General features: G+C 45.7%; 1 protein-coding gene across 1 annotated transcript in view; it reads left to right on the top strand.

Annotated features, from left to right (window-relative positions):
- Positions 1 to 312: 312 nt before the first annotated feature.
- The window catches only part of LOC120043499 (CD82 antigen-like), a 44,990-nt gene continuing 24,486 nt past the window's right edge, over positions 313 to 20,816 (top strand). The window contains exon 1 of the mRNA XM_038988092.1: positions 313 to 423. The gene's annotated coding sequence lies outside the window, so the exon portion shown is untranslated. The remainder of the gene's footprint in view (positions 424 to 20,816) is intronic.

The raw sequence follows: 20,816 nt of genomic DNA, 5'->3' as shown, positions 1-20,816 counted from the left end.
TGTAGGCCTACCCAATCAATGCATCTGATGTTTGTTCTATACAGACATGATAATTACACTCGAGCGTCACGGGGATTTAGGGGTTAAAGAAGGGCATTGCGCGCAAGCTCGCTAAAATGGTGGGAGACTGCAGAGGATTCCCTAGCTCTGTTCCGAGCCGTTACACTAACATGCTTGTTGCTGACGCTGAGCCTTTCTAAAAGTTAACAGCTGGTTACGTAACGCCCGGGACTAGAGCTAGGATCTCCACGCTTCTCCGTCCCGTCCGCGCTCCGTTCCGCGTCGTGTTGTTCACTCTTGGTTTGGCTTTGTTATTACCAGTCCAAAGTCCAACAGACAGACAGCTCACACACAAGAGGACAAGGAGACAAACCACTCCGTTGCACCAACTTTTATTCCCCCCTACAAACTTTACGCCAAACCGTAAGTAATTATACCAGGCAAACTTTGCGCATTGGTATTGCACAATATGATTTGTAGTTTTTTTTGCAAATGGTTAGTCTACGTTTTTCCTTGGATAGAAGTGCAATTGTTTTTGGGGTTTGACACGCTTGACATTTTGATGAGCCCTTTGGAAGAGAAAAAAAAAGTGGAATGGGGGATGTATGTAGAATTATGAATTTAAACAGAATTCGGGGGATATAATCTTTTGAATGGTAAAATGGTGCTGTGTTTTCTTCCGTTACTGGTGATGTGGCGTGCGATGTGTGGAACTGTTGGTTGAACACCAGCACTCAAGCGCCGACGTCTGGAATTGAGACCAGTCGTATCCCAGACATTTAAACTTTATAACCAGAACGTTACCATCGTCTGTTCTCCTGATGATGTGGATACATTTGTAGCGAAGTTATATGCTGAATCATCATTGTCGATGCATCATGATAAAAATATGCACACTTTTTTTGTTCAACATTGCAACGTCTCTTGTAGTGTTATATATATATATATATATATATATATATATATATATATATATATATATATATATATATATTTGAGGTGTTTTTAAAAATGGTGAAATTGAATATGGAAGTCTGAAACACGGCTTTTCAGTCTCTGACAGACGAAGGGTTTATTCTATTTTTATGAAAAAAACAAGGCATCTGATTGAGGTTTTTCTTCGTCCATTAGCTGGTCTGGAATGGCCGACCACGTTGGTATAAGTTACATTCTTTCCCGTTGTATTTGATATTGTGTCTAAACGTTCAAACTAAAACGGAGGGTTGAGCAGTGCGGTATCCTTACATCCACTGACCTCCACACATTCTGTTGTGTAGATTATACTTCCGACACATGGAACATACTGCCAAGTACTTTACCAGCAGCATTCACCGTTTTTGGCCAGGGCCATGTATATTATATTATCTCAAGGCTGATCTCGCATCTGTTTTGTCTTATAGTTGTAATGGGTAATATTACATGGACAGAGAGGGACCTGATCCTAGATCAGCGCTCCTGTTTTGAACACGGGCCCAGAACAGAGGTAGTTTAGTAACTTGTTCCTACCAGACCAGTGATGACCCAGAACAGAGGTAGTTTAGTAACTTGTTCCTACCAGACCAGTGATGGCCAAAGCAGAGGCTGTGTGTTCAAAACCGTCTCCCTGCTGGAGAGAGTTTATCTGTGTCCCAAATGGTGTCCTATTCCCTACATAGTACACTACGGTTGACCAGGCCCCGTAGGGTGCTGTATACAGGATAGTCTGCCATTTGGGATGTACATTAGTAGCAGGTCAGGGGAAGCAGGGGAGACCTTCAGGGCAGCATCAGACTAGTGTGTGTTTACAGTACAGTAACTGTTCACACACACACACACACACACACACACACACACACACACACACACACACACACACACACACACACACACACACACACACACACACAGATACAAGGCAAACTCAACCTACATACTGGTAGCACTGTGTGTAACTATCAACATAACAGACTATCAGTCTTGTTTCATATCTCCTAGTTTCATATCTCCTCCTCTCTGTAACATAACAGACTATCAGTCTTGTTTCATATCTCCTCCTCTCTGTAACGTAACAGACTATCAGTCTTGTTTCATATCTCCTCCTCTCTGTAACATCAGACAATCAGTCTAGTTTCATATCTCCTCCTCTCTGTAACGTAACAGACTATCAGTCTTGTTTCATATCTCCTCCTCTCTGTAACATCAGACAATCAGTCTAGTTTCATATCTCCTCCTCTCTGTAACATAACAGACTATCAGTCTTGTTTCATATCTCCTCCTCTCTGTAACATAACAGACTATCAGTCTTGTTTCATATCTCCTCCTCTCTGTAACGTCAGACTATCAGTCTTGTTTCATATCTCCTCTCTGTAACATCCGACTATCAGTCTTGTTTCATATCTCCTCCTCTCTGTAACATCAGACTATCAGTCTTGTTTCATATCTCCTCCTCTCTGTAACATCAGACTATCAGTCTTGTTTCATATCTCCTCCTCTCTGTAACGTAACAGACTATCAGTCTTGTTTCATATCTCCTCCTCTCTGTAACATAACAGACTATAAGTCTTGTTTCATATCTCCTCCTCTCTGTAACGTCAGACTATCAGTCTTGTTTCATATCTCCTCCTCTCTGTAACATCAGACTATCAGTCTTGTTTCATATCTCCTCTCTGTAACATCCGACTATCAGTCTTGTTTCATATCTCCTCCTCTCTGTAACGTAACAGACTATCAGTCTTTTTTCATATCTCCTCCTCTCTGTAACATAACAGACTATCAGTCTAGTTTCATATCTCCTCCTCTCTGTAACGTAACAGACTATCAGTCTTTTTTCATATCTCCTCCTCTCTGTAACATAACAGACTATCAGTCTAGTTTCATATCTCCTCCTCTCTGTAACGTAACAGACTATCAGTCTAGTTTCATATCTCCTCCTCTCTGTAACATCAGACTATCAGTCTTGTTTCATATCTCCTCTCTGTAACATCCGACTATCAGTCTTGTTTCATATCTCCTCCTCTCTGTAACATAACAGACTATCAGTCTTGTTTCATATCTCCTCCTCTCTGTAACATCAGACTATCAGTCTTGTTTCATATCTCCTCCTCTCTGTAACATAACAGACTATCAGTCTTGTTTCATATGTCCTCCTCTCTGTGTATGTCCTGTATAACTGCATTTACAATGTCGATGTTGGTTAAACTCAATAATGTATGTTTGTTTTATTACAGTTGTTGTATGTGACTGGTGGGCAGAGCTAGCTGTGTGTGACTGGTGGGCAGAGCTAGCTGCGTGTGTGACTGGTGGGCAGAGCTAGCTGCGTGTGTGACTGGTGGGCAGAGCTAGCTGCGTGTGTGACTGGTGGGCAGAGCTAGCTGCGTGTGTGACTGGTGGGCAGAGCTAGCTGCGTGTGTGACTGGACGTGCCTTGCCCCCCCCCCCCCCCCCCCCCCCCAGCCCTCCAGTCTCCCAGTGTGGACGTGCCTTGCCCCCCAGCCCTCCAGTCTCCCAGTGTGGACGTGCCTTGCCCCCCCCCCCCCCCCCCCCCAGCCCTCCAGTCTCCCAGTGGGGACGTGCCTTGCCCCCCCCCCCCCCCCCCCAGCCCTCCAGTCTCCCAGTGTGGACGTGCCTTCTGCCCCCCCATTCCTCCAGTCTCCCAGTGTGGACGTGCCTTGCCCCCCCCGCCCTCCAGTCTCCCAGTGTGGACGTGCCTTGCCCCCCCCCAGCCCTCCAGTCTCCCAGTGGGGACGTGCCTTGCCCTCCAGTCTCCCAGTGTGGACGTGCCTTGCCCCCCCCCCCCCCCCAGCCCTCCAGTCTCCCAGTGGGGATGTGCCTTGCCCTCCAGTCTCCCAGTGGGGACGTGCCTTGCCCTCCAGTCTCCCAGTGGGGACGTGCCTTGCCCCCCCCCCCCCCCCCCCCCAGCCCTCCAGTCTCCCAGTGTGGACGTGCCTTGCCCCCCCCCCCCCCCCCCCAGCCCTCCAGTCTCCCAGTGGGGACGTGCCTTGCCCTCCAGTCTCCCAGTGTGGACGTTCCTTGTCCCCCTCCAGTCTCCCAGTGTGGACGTTCCTCTCTCATCGATGCCAGAGATGACTGGCTGAGAGACTTTCTTTCACTTTTACTTTAGTTGTTGATCTGATCCCCTCGCTGGACTTAGTTGGGTTTTTCCCCTGTGTTTTAGAGATAGAAGGGAAAGATGTGGCCAACATAGTTGTTACTGGCCCAACCCTTAAGATCTGTTCACATACCCAGAATAAATATAAATGAATGTGTTTTTTTAGTTAGTTTTCAAGTTAAGTTGATTGTGAATTGTGTGTTGAATGGGATCATTGTACTACGAGTGGGCAATTCCACGGTAACGAAATTACACTTTAAAATATATGCCAAACACAAACTGTATTTGAATGTTTATCAAACCATACAAGTCTATGCACCAGGACTATGTTGAACAAGTGTCGCTGGTAAATGTAGCAAAAACTAACTTAGTGGAAGAAACTGTGCAGATGTAGACTTTGGTAACAGAATTACTGTAAAATCTCCCTCTGTGTTTTATGACCATGTTTTCCCACAAACACCCTGTTAAATATCTGTTCTGAATTCAGATTCAAACCTTTTCCCACAAACACCCTGTTAAATATCTGCTCTGAATTCAGATTCAAAGATGTCTGCAAATAGAACTGTCTGTCAGCTATGACATCACACCTTGAGTTTGAAAATCTCTCTCCTTTTTTGTTTTGGTTATTGAACTACAATACGTGAAGTGGATTTACACCCATTAACGGGAATTACGGTAACAAAATGACATAATTGGTCCCTAAACAGATATGCATAATTATGGTTTTGAATGTCTATTTTCCTGCATATTTAAGCATTCCTCTTGAGCTGTCTATATCCTCCCGACTGGTGTTTATTTATATTAAAGAGGCTAAATATGCTTCTGTGCCCCTCTGCTCAAATCTGGGTAAAAGACTGAAAGGGGATGCGAGTTATTCACTACATTTGAGTTATTGCTTGCTTTTTTTCTAAAGTCTACCAAGCTTGCCAGCAGGCATGTCAGCGAAGATAGTTAGACAAGATAGCGTCTCTAACTTGATTGATAGCAATTTAATGAAGTTGGTTTCAGCTGAAGCTGAATCGAGGACAAATCTCAGGGGGGGACGTCTGTTTTCTGAGGCTTCTGGGAGCTCATGGGTCCATTTTGATGGAAAGGCCCGAGCACAGAAAGTTTAAGTCTTGTTTTTTATTTATTTTTTATGTTTTGCGTCGACTCTAACACAGTAAATAATTTCAAACAGTTTCTTATGAACATGATTGCAGTTTGCCTGCATTCCATGTGTGTGTGTCACCCTGACGCTGTAGGTCGTGTGTCAGACTGACGCTGTAGGTCGTGTGTCAGACTTTGTTCATAGAAACTGTAATACCTGCTTTCTAGGCTTGTTAGTGGTAGACTACATGAACTGTTGATGAATCAAGCCCACCAGTCACCAGCTGCTCTACCAGTGGGAGGACGGTCCACCAACCACCAGCTGCTGTACCAGTGGGGCGGGCCCACCAACCACCAGCTGCTGTACCAGTGGGGCGGGCCCACCAACCACCAGCTGCTGTACCAGTGGGAGGACGGCCCACCAGCTGCTCTACCAGTGGGAGGACGGCCCACCAGCTGCTGTACCAGTGGGAGGACGGCCCACCAGCTGCTCTACCAGTGGGAGGACGGCCCACCAATCACCAGCTGCTCTACCAGTGGGAGGACGGCCCACCAATCACCAGCTGCTCTACCAGTGGGAGGACGGCCCACCAATCACCAGCTGCTCTACCAGTGGGAGGACGGTCCACCAATCACCTGCTGCTCTACCAGTGGGAGGACGACCCACCAGCTGCTCTACCAGTGGGAGGACAGCCCACCAATCACCAGCTGCTCTACCAGTGGGAGGACGGCCCACCAACCACCAGCTGCTGTACCAGTGGGGCGGGCCCACCAATCACCAGCTGCTGTACCAGTGGGGCGGGCCCACCAACCACCAGCTGCTGTACCAGTGGGGCGGGCCCACCGGTCACCAGCTGCTCTACCAGTGGGAGGACGGTCCACCAATCACCAGCTGCTCTACCAGTGGGAGGACGGTCCACCAATCACCAGCTGCTCTACCAGTGGGAGGACGGCCCACCAACCACCAGCTGCTGTACCAGTGGGGCGGGCCCACCAACCACCAGCTGCTGTACCAGTGGGGCGGGCCCACCGGTCACCAGCTGCTCTACCAGTGGGAGGACGGTCCACCAACCACCAGCTGCTCTACCAGTGGGAGGACGGCCCACCAATCACCAGCTGCTCTACCAGTGGGAGGACGGTCCACCAGTCACCAGCTGCTCTAGCAGTGGGAGGACGGTCCACCAATCACCAGCTGCTCTACCAGTGGGAGGACGGTCCACCAGTCACCAGCTGCTCTAGCAGTGGGAGGACGGTCCACCAACCACCAGCTGCTGTACCAGTGGGAGGACGGCCCACCAACCACCAGCTGCTGTACCAGTGGGAGGACGGCTGTAGTGGTTTGACCCAACAGGTTGATTCTTTATTCAAAAGGACATCATCGAATCAGATGAACTCTTCAAATTCAACCGATGAGCCCTCAAATGTTGAACCCAAAACTCTAAATAGTCCCTAATCCTTGCAGCCACAGTAGAGAACATAGCACCCCTGTAACTACTAGACTCTGAACCATGTGTTTTTCCTCTGTTTACATGTTCCTGGTAGTTGGGGGGGACTATGTTAGAGGGGAGGGGGGGGGGTTAGGGGGGGCCAAGCGTGAGACTTCTTTCTCAGCAGGAGCCTCCCTCATTCAGACAAACACCCCTCCCCATCCTCATACCCCCCCCCCTCCTTTTCCCCCAGGCGGTTGTCATGGAAACGTCACAGAAGGAGTCTGAATGAAGTTCTCTGGGATGTTCAAACTGGTTCTGTTACCATCAGTGGAGTCCTATGGCCAGGGTGCCATTATATATTACACTACTTTAACCAGAGCCCTATGGCCAGGGTGCCATTTTATATATTACACTACTTTTAACCAGAGTCCTATGGCCAGGGTGCCATTTTATATATTACACTACTTTTAACCAGAGTCCTATGGCCAGGGTGCCATTATATATATTACACTACTTTTAACCAGAGCCCTATGGCCAGGGTGCCATTTTATATATTACACTACTTTTAACCAGAGCCCTATGGCCAGGGTGCCATTATATATTACACTACTTTTAACCAGAGTCCTATGGCCAGGGTGCCATTATATATTACACTACTTTTAACCAGAGCCCTATGGCCAGGGTGCCATTATATATTACACTACTTTTAACCAGAGTCCTATGGCCAGGGTGCCATTATATATTACACTACTTTTAACCAGAGCCCTATGGCCAGGGTGCCATTATATATTACACTACTTTTAACCAGAGTCCTATGGCCAGGGTGCCATTATATATTACACTACTTTAACCAGAGTCCTATGGCCAGGGTGCCATTTATATATTACACTACTTTTAACCAGAGCCCTATGGCCAGGGTGCCATTATATATTACACTACTTTTAACCAGAGCCCTATGGCCAGGGTGCCATTATATATTACACTACTTTTAACCAGAGTCCTATGGCCAGGGTGCCATTATATATTACACTACTTTTAACCAGAGTCCTATGGCCAGGGTGCCATTATATATTACACTACTTTTAACCAGAGTCCTATGGCCAGGGTGCCATTATATATTACACTACTTTTAACCAGAGCCCTATGGCCAGGGTGCCATTATATATTACACTACTTTTAACCAGAGCCCTATGGCCAGGGTGCCATTATATATTACACTACTTTTAACCAGAGTCCTATGGCCAGGGTGCCATTATATATTACACTACTTTTAACCAGAGCCCTATGGCCAGGGTGCCATTTGGGACTCAGCCCATGACTGTTGGGGCTCACGCTGCTGACAAGTCCAGGCAGCACCCCTCACTGTTGACACCTCTCACCCCCTTTCTGATCCTCACCCTACACTCCTTTGTTTCTCTAGTCCTCCCAGCCCAGTTACCTCAACCCCCCTTGTTTCTCTAGTCCTCCCAGCCCAGTTACCTCAACCCCCCTTGTTTCTCTGGCCCTCCCAGCCCAGTTACCTCAACCCCCCTTGTTTCTCTGGCCCTCCCAGCCCAGTTACCTCAACCCCCCTTGTTTCTCTAGTCCTCCCAGCCCAGTTACCTCAACCCCCCTTGTTTCTCTAGTCCTCCCAGCCCAGTTACCTCAACCCCCCTTGTTTCTCTGGCCCTCCCAGCCCAGTTACCTCAACCCCCCTTGTTTCTCTAGTCCTCCCAGCCCAGTTACCTCAACCCCCCTTGTTTCTCTAGTCCTCCCAGCCCAGTTACCTCAACCCCCCTTGTTTCTCTGGCCCTCCCAGCCCAGTTACCTCAACCCCCCTTGTTTCTCTAGTCCTCCCAGCCCAGTTACCTCAACCCCCCTTGTTTCTCTAGTCCTCCCAGCCCAGTTACCTCAACCCCCCTTGTTTCTCTAGTCCTCCCAGCCCAGTTACCTCAACCCCCCTTGTTTCTCTAGTCCTCCCAGCCCAGTTACCTCAACCCCCCTTGTTTCTCTAGTCCTCCCAGCCCAGTTACCTCAACCCCCCTTGTTTCTCTAGTCCTCCCAGCCCAGTTACCTCAACCCCCCTTGTTTCTCTAGTCCTCCCAGCCCAGTTACCTCAACCCCCCTTGTTTCTCTAGTCCTCCCAGCCCAGTTACCTCAACCCCCCTTGTTTCTCTGGCCCTCCCAGCCCAGATAACCAGGCAGGGATAGTTTTACACCTTTTAAAAACAGCCTCAGGTCACTTGGTCATAACTAATCATTGTTCTGGTGAGAAAGGGGACATCTTTCATATCTGTCTGCTGTTGTAGTGAAGAGGCCTGTGTCCCAGCTGACGCCATATTCCCTATCTAGTGCAATACTTTTTGAACAGAGCCCTATGCACCCTGGTCCAAAGTAGCGAGCTACATAGGGAATAGGGTGTGATTTGGAACGCTGGTTGAATGTACGGCTGGAGTGGAGTGGTCCTCTCTCTCTCCTCTCCGTGCTGAGTTTCTCCTTTTGTTCAGGGATCAGAGTGGCTGAAAGCTGCCTTTGTTTTGGGGGCCAACTCAAAGCAGGGCTCTGTCCGTCTGTCTGTCCCGTCTGTCTGCCTGTCTGTCCCGTCTGTCTGTCTTGTCTGTCTGTCCCGTCTGTCCCGTCTGTCTGTCTCTGTCTGTCTTGTCCTGTCTGCCTGTCTTGTCTTGTCCTGTCTGTCTTGTCCTGTCTGTCTGTGAGGCTAGAGGATGGTTGCTGGAGGATGTTGGCTCTGGTGTGTGAGATGTAGAAGAGGGGGCCAATGGGTGCAAGAGTTTTGTTAATGAGGGCAGGTGTTGTTAAGGGACGTGTTGTGTGGGTTTGGAGAAAAGTGTTTTGAGCATGTGTGTAGTCTTCACCAGAGACTTAACCAGAGACTTAACCAGAGACTTAACCAGAGACTTAACCAGAGACTTCACCAGACCAGCTGAACGCTGATGAAACTTAACCTTGCCCTGCTTGGGGAACAGGCTCGTTCAAGTGGACGACAGCTCCGTTAAAACGGTGTGTGTGTGTTTGTTTGTGTGTGTGTGTGTGTGTGTGTGTGATTTGTCCTCTAACAGGGGAAGCCTGTATTCTAGCTTCATTATCACACCAATAGGATGATGTGTGATGACAGCCCAGTGCCTGTAGGATGGGAGTGACTAATAGGACTGGTGTTCAACATGTCCACACTCAGCCTCTTTGACTCTACACATGAGAGCACTTGTAGGGTTGTCACAATCCCAGTATGACTGTACTACCAGACCAGACTTTCCTTGGCAACAAAATAAAACGTAAAGCAGATGAAACACTTTTTGGTCCTTTTTAAAAACCTACTTTATGTAAAATATTGTGACTCTGGATGACAACATGAGGAGTGTGTTTCCTGAATTTAAGTCCACTGCATGTTTTGTTTCCTTTGCTTTCTAACTTCCTGGTATCAAGATACTGGAAGAGTGACAACCCTACAGCACTGATTTGTCAAATTTAAACACATTTGTTTAGCCTTCTTATTGGCTACTAATAAACACAACATTCTATACGTTTGGCTTTCTTATTGGCTTCTAATGAACACATTATATACCGTTGAAGTCGGAAGTTTACATACACTTAGGTTGGAGTCATTAAAATTCGTTTTTCAACCACTCCACAAATTTCTTGTTCACAAACTATAGTTTTGTCAAGTCGGTTAGGACATCTACTTTGCATGACACAAGTAATTTTTCCAACAATTGTTTACAGACAGATTATTTCACTTATAATTCACTGTATCACAATTCCAGTGGGTCAGAAGTTTACATACACTAAGTTGACTGACTTTAAATAGCTTGGAAAATTCCAGAAAATTATGTCATGGCTTTAGAAGCTTCTGATAGGCTAATTGACATCATTTGAGTCAATTGGAGGTGTATCATCTGTGGATGTATTTCAAGGCCTACCTTCAAACTCAGTGCCTCTTTGCTTGACATCATGGGAAAATCAAAAGAAATCAGCCAAGACCTCAGAAATAAAATTGTAGACCTCCACATGTCTGGTTCATCCTTGGGAGCAATTTCCAAACGCCTGAAGGTACCACGTTCATCTGTACAAACAATAGTACGCAAGTATAAACACCATGGGACCACGCAGCCGTCATACCGCTCAGGAAGGAGACGCGTTCTGTCTCCTAGAAATGAACGTACTTTGGTGCGAAAAGTGCAAAATCAATCCCAGAACAACAGCAAAGGACCTTGTGAAGATGCTGGAGGAAACCGGTACAAAAGTATCTATATCCACAGTAAAATGAGTCCTATATCGACATAGCCTGAAAGGCCGCTCAGCAAGGAAGAAGCCACTGCTTAAAAAAGCCAGACTACGATTTGCAACTGCACATGGGGACAAAGATCGTACTTTTTGGAGAAATGTCCTCTGGTCTGATGAAACAAAAATAGAACTGTTTGGCCATAATGACCATCGTTATGTTTTGAGGAAAAAGGGGGATGCTTGCTAGCTGAAGAACACCATCCCAACCGTGAAACACGGGGGGTGGCAGCATCATGTTGCGGGGGTGCTTTGCTGCAGGAGGGACTGGTGCACTAAACACAATAGATGGCATCATGAGGGAGGAAAATGATGTGGATATATTGAAGCAACATCTCAAGACATCAGTCAGGAAGTTAAAGCTTGGTCTTCCAAATGCACAATGACTTCAAGCATACTTCCAAAGTTGTGGCAAAATGGCTTAAGGACAACAAAGTCAAGGTATTGGAGTGGCCATCACAAAGCCCTGACCTCAATCTCATAGAAAATTACTGGGCAGAACTGAAAAAGCGTGTGCGAGCAAGGAGGCCTACAAACCTGACTCAGTTACACCAGCTCTGTCAGGAGGAATGGGCCACAATTCACCCAACTTATTGTGGGAAGCTTGTGGAATGCTACCCGAAACGTTTGACCCAAGTTAAACAAATAAAAGGCAATGCTACCAAATACTAATTGAGTGTATGTAAACTTCTGACCCACTGGGAATGTCATGAAAGAAATTAAAGCTGAAATAAATCATTCTCTCTACTATTATTCTGCCATTTCGCATTCTTAAAATAAAGTGGTGATCCTAACTGACCTAAGACAGGGAATGTTTACAAGGATTAAATGTCAGGAATTGTGAAACTGAGTTTAAATGTATTTGGCTAAGGTGTATGTACATTTCTGACTTCAACTGTGTGTATATATATCTATATCCATCCATTCCAGAGAGGATATGCATTTCCCAAAGAAACCATAGAGTAAATTGTCTTGTCCTCGCCTCCTGCACGGCTCTAACCAGCTCAGGAGTGTGAGAGGAGGCGGTGTCTTAAGGTGTGTAATGTGCACGGAATCGTGTGTGTCAGAATGGACACTAATGTCACCCTGCAGACAGAACAACAAATGTCAGAAGTCATCTTATCTTTGTACATTTCACCTTTTTAACACACAGAAGCACATTCTGTCTTTATCTCTCTGTAGGCCCTCTAGATACAGTCTCTCATAGAATGTCCTTATCTCCTCCTAGTTTTAGTTACTATGTTACTATGGGGGAGAGAAAGACTAACATTTGAAGAAGAGTCCTGTGGCACAGCAGTAATGGAAGAATCGTGTCTTGGCACACACATACTGTAAACAAAAGCAGATTCTTATCCCTTTTACACACGATGTCAAAATCAGGGATGGGCAACTGGCAGCCCCTTTTTTGTAGGCCCTTCGGAGGTGGACTCAGTCGGCGTCTCAACTTACTGTTGCTAGGTAGAGTAGTAGAATACACAAGGTGACATTTTGGAAAATTGGTTTTGCATCAGCAGTCAGCCATTATTTTGGGGGGGGGGGGGTGGGGGGGGATTGGTAAGTTAGTCTAGCGGCCAGCTATCTAAACTTGTAGTGAGCATGGTTGAGTTACCGACCGGGGTGGGGGGGGATTGGTAAGTTAGTCTAGCGGCCAGCTATCTAAACCTGTAGTGAGCATGGTTGAATTACTGACCGGGGTGGAGCCCATTGATCATCAGTTATCATACACATACATATATATATATATATACACACTGCTCAAAAAAATAAAGTGAACACTAAAATAACACATCCTAGATCTGAATGAATGAAATATTCTTATTAAATACTTTTTTCTTTACATAGTTGAATGTGCTGACAACAAAATCACACAAATTATCAATGGAAATCAAATTTATCAACCCATGGAGGTCTGGATTTGGAGTCACACTCAAAATTAAAGTGGAAAACCACACTACAGGCTGATCCAACTTTGATGTAATGTCCTTAAAACAAGTCAAAATGAGGTTCAGTAGTGTGTGTGGCCTCCACGTGCCTGTATGACCTCCCTACAACGCCTGGGCATGCTCCTGATGAGGTGGCGGATGGTCTCCTGAGGGATCTCCTCCCAGACCTGGACTAAAGCATCCGCCAACTCCTAGACAGTCTGTGGTGCAACGTGGCGTTGGTGGATGGAGCGAGACATGATGTCCCAGATGTGCTCAATTGGATTCAGGTCTGGGGAACGGGTTGGCCAGTCCATAGCATCAATGCCTTCCTCTTGCAGGAACTGCTGACACACTCCAGCCACATGAGGTCTAGCATTGTCTTGCATTAGGAGGAACCCAGGGCCAACCGCACCAGCATATGGTCTCACAAGGGGTCTGAGGATCTCATCTCGGTACCAAATGGCAGTCAGGCTACCTCTGGCGAGCACATGGAGGGCTGTGCGGCCCCCCCAAAGAAATGCCACCCCACACCATGACTGACCCACCGCCAAACCGGTCATGCTGGAGGATGTTGCAGGCAGCAGAACGTTCTCCACGGCGTCTCCAGACTCTGTCACGTCTGTCACATGTGCTCATGTGCTCAGTGTGAACCTGCTTTCATCTGTGAAGAGCACAGGGTGCCAGTGGCGAATTTGCCAATCTTGGAGTTCTCTGGCAAATGCCAAACGTCCTGCACGGTGTTGGGCTGTAAGCACAACCCCCACCTGTGGACGTCGGGCCCTCATACCACCCTCATGGAGTCTGTTTCTGACCGTTTGAGTAGACATGCACATTTGTGGCATGCTGGTGGTCATTTTGCAGGGCTCTGGCAGTGCTCCTCCTTGCACAAAGGCGGAGGTAGCGGTCCTGCTGCTGGGTTGTTGCCCTCCTACGGCCTCCTCCACGTCTCCTGATGTACTGGCCTGTCTCCTGGTAGCGCCTCCATGCTCTGGACACTACGCTGACAGACACAGCAAACCTTCTTGCCACAGCTCGCATTGATGTGACATCCTGGATGAGCTGCACTACCTGAGCCACTTGTGTGGGTTGTAGACTCCGTCTCATGCTACCACTAGAGTGAAAGCACCGCCAGCATTCAAAAGTGACCAAAACATCAGCCAGGAAGCATAGGAACTGAGAAGTGGTCTGTGGTCACCACCTGCAGAACCACTCCTTTATTGGGGGTGTCTTGCTAATTGCCTATAATTTCCACCTTTTGTCTATTCCATTTGCACAACAGCATGTGAAATGTATTGTCAATCAGTGTTGCTTCCTAAGTGGACAGTTTGATTTCACAGAAGTGTGATTGACTTGGAGTTACATTGTGTTGTTTAAGTGTTCCCTTTATTTTTTTGAGCAGTGTATATATACACAACAAGCTGTTTGTATTTGGCTGCTATGAAAGTGATCAGGTGTGTATTCATTGCATCGATTCTGTTTTTAAATGTTTTTCTTCGACGGAAGCAAACGTAACAAAACTGGGATAAACATACCTAAATTTGTCCAATAGAAACTCTCGTTTTGCAACTGTTGGACTACTGGTTACACCCTAGATCAGCTAGATGCAGGCAAGAGTCTGCAAAGCGCTATTGAATGTGTCACTGTCTGTCACCTTGATTACTCTAAATTCTCTTGACCTGTGTGCACCTACGTTGTAAACTTTCATTCATAGGCTAGGTTGTAGCAACCTCATGATGGGTATAGGGACAATTTGAGAATCATGTAGGAGCTTAAACCTATTAACTTCTACTTCATCACAATCCCGGATCCGGGAGCACCCCCATCAGTAAAAAAGCTGACTAGCATAGCCTAGCATAGCGTCACAAGTAAATACTAGCATCTAAATATCATTAAATCACAAGTCCAAGACACCAGATGAAAGATACACATCTTGTGAATCCAGCCATCATTTCTGATTTTTAAAATGTTTTACAGGGAAGACACAATATGTAAATCTATTAGCTAACCACGATAGCAAAAGACACAACTTTTTTTTCTCCACCATTTTTTCCTGCATAGGTAGCTATCACAATTTCGACCAAATAAAGATATAAATAGTCACTAACCAAGAAACAACTTAATCAGATGACAGTCTGATAACATATTTATTGTATAGCATATGTTTTGTTAGAAAAATGTGCATATTTCAGGTATAAATCATAGTTTACCATTGCAGCCACCATCACAACTCTCACCAAAGCAACTAGAATAACTACAGAGACCAACGTGAATTACCTAAATACTCATCATAAAACATTTATGAAAAATACACAGCGTACAGCAAATGAAAGACAAAGATCTTGTGAATCCAGCCAATATTTCAGATTCTTTAAGTGTTTTACAGCGAAAACACAATATAGCATTATATTAGCTTACTACAATAGCCAACCACACAACAGCATTGATTCAAGCCAACAATAGCGATAACGAATAAACCAGCAAAATATATTAATTTTTTCACTAACCTTCTCAAACTTCTTCAGATGACAGTCCTATAACATCATATTACACAATACATATAGAGTTTGTTCGAAAATGTGCATATTTAGCGGCACATCGTGGTTATACAATGAGAATAGTAGCCAAGCTGCCAACAATATGTCGGGAGAAATCTTGGGAGAGGCACCTAATCTAATCAGTAACTAATCATAAACTTGACTAAAAAATACAGGTTGGACAGCAAATGAAAGATACATTAGTTCTTAATGCAACCGCTGTGTTAGATTTTTTTAAATTAACGTTACTACGACATACAGCGTGCGTTAAAGCGGGACCGCACCGAAATTAATGGCGGAATAGTAGTTTTACATTTTTCAACAGAACAACGAATTAACATCATAAATAGTTCTTACTTTTTGATGAGCTCCCATCAGAATCTTGGGCAAGTTGTCCTTTGTCCAAAAGAATCGTTGCTCGGTTGTAGATTGTCGCCTTCAACTTTGGAATTAGCAGTAAACATTAGCCATGTGGCCCAGACGTGCCCAACTCACTAGAACGCAGCACAAATAAATATCCGAAAATCGCAATATACTGATATAAACTGATATAACTCGGTTTAAAATAACAACATTATGATGTCTTTAACACCTATATCGAATAAAATCAGAGCCGGATATATCTAAGGGCTCTAACGGGAGCTTTCTAGAACGCCATCCTGAGGTCTGTCTTGCGTCATGGCGAATGAAGGAAAGAGAGGACCCCACGTTCCCAGCCCATTTATATGGCCTCAGATCTGCCTAGCAACTCCATTCCAATTCTCACTATTTGCTGACATCCAGGGGAAGGCGTATGCAGTGCATCTCAACCAATAGAAGACATGCAAATTAATAAACCGACCTCAGAACAGCCTGGCTGATTTCAGATTTCTCACTTGCTGACAGGAAGATTGCTCCAACTCGAGTTCTGTTTTACTCACAGATATAATTCAAGATATAATGGTTTTAGAAACTAGAGAGTGTTTTCTATCCAATAGTAATAATAATATGCATATTGTACGAGCAAGAATTGAGTACGAGGCAGTTTAATTTGGGAACAAAATTTTTACAAAGTGCAAACAGCACCCCCTATTGAGAAAAGGATGTGACATTGAACTGGCTGAATGTAATATGAATGATAGTCATCCAATATGCTGTAATAGAAATAAGGCCATGTTCATAAATAAAAATATATAATCCTCCCTCATCTTAAACGGTACCAACCGCCTCTGATGCAAACAGAAAGTGGAAGCAAAGTGACCTGCAAGTTTTCACTCTGACTTCAAACTCTGATCTTGACCCAGTGCTTTCACTCTCTCTCTCCCCTCTCCTCTCACTCTTTCTCTCTCTCCCCCCTCCTCTCTCTCCCCCCCTCCTCTCTCTCTCCCCTCTCCTCCCCCCCTCCTCTCTCTCTCCCCTCTCCTCTCTCTCTCTCCCCCCTCTCACTCTCTCTCTTTCTCCCCTCTCTCTCTCCCTCTCATACTCTTATCTCACTGTACTGAGTGTTGTATCAGCCAACCCCAATGTGTTCTCTCAGTAGTGCCTGGTACAGATAGAAACAGGAGAGGAAAAGCAGAACATCTAGTGGGGAAACAAGAGCAAGTTCAGTGAGAGAGAGAGAGGAGGAGGAGGGGGGAGGGAGGGTGAGAGAGGACTGAACTGACTTGTTTGGTGACACCCTGAAGTGAAAGCAGAAGAAAAGGTCTGTATCCCAAATGGCACCCTATTCCCTATATACTGTAGTGCCCTATGGGCCCAGGTCAAAAGTAGTGCACTACATAGGGAATAGGGTGCAACTCCATTCTGAACTAAAAGACAGAAACTGATCCTAGATCAGCACTCCTAACTCAGAGAACCTTTGTGAATGCGGGCCCTGGTCTGTGATTGGTCAGCTACGGTAGTGTGTTAACTACTGATGGGTCTTCTGTAAGATGTGTGTAGCAATGTGTTTACAGCCTCTTTGAATAGCGACAGATGTCTGTCACACACACACCCTGAACACACACACACACACACACACACACACACACACACACACACACACACACACACACACACACACACACACCCTGAACACAGATACACACACACACACACACCCTGAACACAGATACACACACACACACACACCCTGAACACAGATACACACACACACACACACACACACACACACACACACACACACACACACACACACACACACACACACCCTGAACACACACACACCCTGAACACAGATACACACACACACACCCTGAACACAGATACACACACACACCCTGAACACAGATACACACACACACCCTGACAAAGATACACACACACACACTCACACACCCTGAACACAGATACACACACACACACACACACACACACACACCCTGAACACAGACACACACACACGAGGCCGTGCCTCAGCGACGGGTTAGTAGACAGCCCTTTGTATTTGAGACAGAAACATTGATTTGATACGCTGTGTAAAGTCTTTATGCTCCTGAACTCTCTGAAACTGTCTAGTGTGTTTTTATTAACCAATGAGGTTGGAGACGAAACATTTGTTTAAAGAGAGGACCTTTTATTCTCTGCTTTCACTTTGTCTTGGAGATGGATGCCTCAACTCAACACAATATAATGCTCTGAGTCACTCGTTAGTATGAGTAGTTATCACAGATAATGTTACAACACTTATCAGAACAGAACATAAAGGAGAGTCACTCTCTAGGAGCTCAGATGCTCTCATTTTGTCTGTCATAGTTAAGTGTACCTATGATGAAAATTACAGGCCTCTCTCATCTTTTTAAGTGGGAGAACTTGCGCAATTGGTGGCTGACTAAATACTTTTTTGCCCCACTGTATACACGAGGACTACTTTTTAACTATTTCCACTGAACATTTTTACAAATAACACATTTCCTCTTAAGAACAGTGCAGATTGGGTTTGGTAACAGAATGACAAGACACTAGGTAATATGTCTTCATCTTTAAAGAAGGCAAATCATTTCTGCTAAACTAAGTATAAGAACACTGTTTTCTTGTCATCCAACAAATGGAAACGTCTGCAGTTTGATAAACGGCGTTGGCACTTACAATGGAACTGGTGCTTTAGTCAGATGAGATGGAAATAGAGCTCTTTGGCCAAGCGGTGGGTTTGGCGTGGAAATGAGAAGGAACCCCATACCCTACTGTAAAATATAGTGGCGGATCTTTGATGTTTTGGGGATGTTTTGCTTCCACTGGTTCCTGAGGCCGTTGTTAAGGTCAACAGCGTTATGAACTGTACTCAGTACCAGAATGTTTTAGCCAAAAACCTGGTTGTCTCTGCCAGGAGGCTGAAACCTGGTTGTCTCTGCCAGGAGGCTGAAACCTGGTTGTCTCTGCCAGGAGGCTGAAACCTGGTTGTCTCTGCCAGGTGGCTGAAACCTGGTTGTCTCTGCCAGGTGGCTGAAACCTGGTTGTCTCTGCCAGGTGGCTGAAACCTGGTTGTCTCTGCCAGGAGGCTGAAACCTGGTTGTCTCTGCCAGGAGGCTGAAACCTGGTTGTCTCTGCCAGGAGGCTGAAACCTGGTTGTCTCTGCCAGGAGGCTGAAACCTGGTTGTCTCTGCCAGGAGGCTGAAACCTGGTTGTCTCTGCCAGGTGGCTGAAACCTGGTTGTCTCTGCCAGGAGGCTGAAACCTGGTTGTCTCTGCCAGGTGGCTGAAACCTGGTTGTCTCTGCCAGGAGGCTGAAACCTGGTTGTCTCTGCCAGGAGGCTGAAACCTGGTTGTCTCTGCCAGGAGGCTGAAACCTGGTTGTCTCTGCCAGGAGGCTGAAACCTGGTTGTCTCTGCCAGGAGGCTGAAACCTGGTTGTCTCTGCCAGGAGGCTGAAACCTGGTTGTCTCTGCCAGGTGGCTGAAACCTGGTTGTCTCTGCCAGGTGGCTGAAACCTGGCTGCAAGTGGATCTCCCAGCAAGACAATAACCACCGGGCAACACATTAACATCCACAAAGAAGTGGCCACACAATCAACATTTTGCAATGGCCATCTCAGTCTCTGGACTTGAAACGCATTGAAAACCTGTGGTTTGAATTGAACAAGGAATAAGCTCAGACGAAGGATATCAAGAAGGAGGAATTGGTCTAAGATCTCTCCCAATGTGTTCTCCAATCTCAGAAAACGATTTTAGAAAAAGTCTCTGTTCCCTTATTGTCACAAAGTGAGGTATTGAAAACATTGTGGTCAATAATTTTGACCCCTAACTTTTTGAGTGTTAGTATAAAATAATATAATTTCCCTTATTTTTGTATACAATATAGCTCAGTATTTTTTATTATTTACTTTATGCAGTCTTTTTTACTCATCTTTATCAAGGGTTCCAATACTTTCTGACCCCACTTTAGTTCTAATACCTTTCTAAAGGCCCAGTGCAGTCAAAAACAAGATATTATTGTGTTTTTACAAGGTTGGAATAACACAGAAATTGTGAAAAATTATGATAATGCCCTTTTTTCATGTAAGAGCTGTTTGAAAAGCCCGCTTGACATTTCATGGAAACAACATTGATTCAACCAACGTGGAATAGACATTGAATTGACGTCTGTGCCCAGCGGGTTAGCTTTCATTTGACACCCAATTTGATATGTTCCTATAAACTTCACATGTTGGTGTTGATGTGTCCTTTTACACCCAATTTGATATGTTCCTATGAACTTCACATGTTGGTGTTGATGGGGCCTTTTACACCCAATTTGATATGTTCCTATGAACTTCACATGTTGGTGTTGATGGGGCCTTTTACACCCAATTTGATATGTTCCTATGAACTTCACATGTTGGTGTTGATGGGGCCTTTTACACCCAATTTGATATGTTCCTATAAACTTCACATGTTGGTGTTGATGGGGCCTTTTACACCCAATTTGATATGTTCCTATGAACTTCACATGTTGGTGTTGATGGGGCCTTTTACACCCTGGTCAAAGGTAGTGCACTATATCGGGCCCTGGTCTAAAGTAGTGCACAATATAGGGCCCTGGTCTAAAGTAGTGCACTATATAGGGCCCTGGTCTAAAGTAGTGCACTATATAGGGCCCTGGTCTAAGGTAGTGCGCTATATAGGGGATTGGGTGGCATTTAGGATGCATCCTTGGTGTGCAAGTTGGTGTCCACTTCTATATTCCAGCCCTGTCATGTTTTCCACTGTATGTGTCCCTGTGTTTTAAACAGTATGTTGAGACCATTTAGCCTGGTTTAACTGTCTGACTCACAGACTACTGGACTGTCTTGTGGCTGAAGGGGCTCTTTGAACACATCGTTAACATGGTAGTCAACTGGTCTTGTGTTAACTAGTCAACATAATGGCACAGCCTTGTTTCAGTATATATTCACGTTCGGGCCTCTTGGCTGTCAGACCGTTTAAGTCCAATGTTTGACCAGTGTTAGCCGTGGTGTAACCTCTTTGGGCCGCGTCCCGACTTTCCCGCTCTTTTCCCCAAGCGGGCACTCGCACACTCCCTGTCA

Source organism: Salvelinus namaycush, unplaced genomic scaffold (assembly GCF_016432855.1).
Source record: "Salvelinus namaycush isolate Seneca unplaced genomic scaffold, SaNama_1.0 Scaffold943, whole genome shotgun sequence".
NCBI classification, from domain to species: Eukaryota; Metazoa; Chordata; class Actinopteri; order Salmoniformes; family Salmonidae; genus Salvelinus; species Salvelinus namaycush.
Note: the sequence above shows the minus strand (reverse complement) of the source record. Positions and strands in the feature narration are given on the sequence as shown.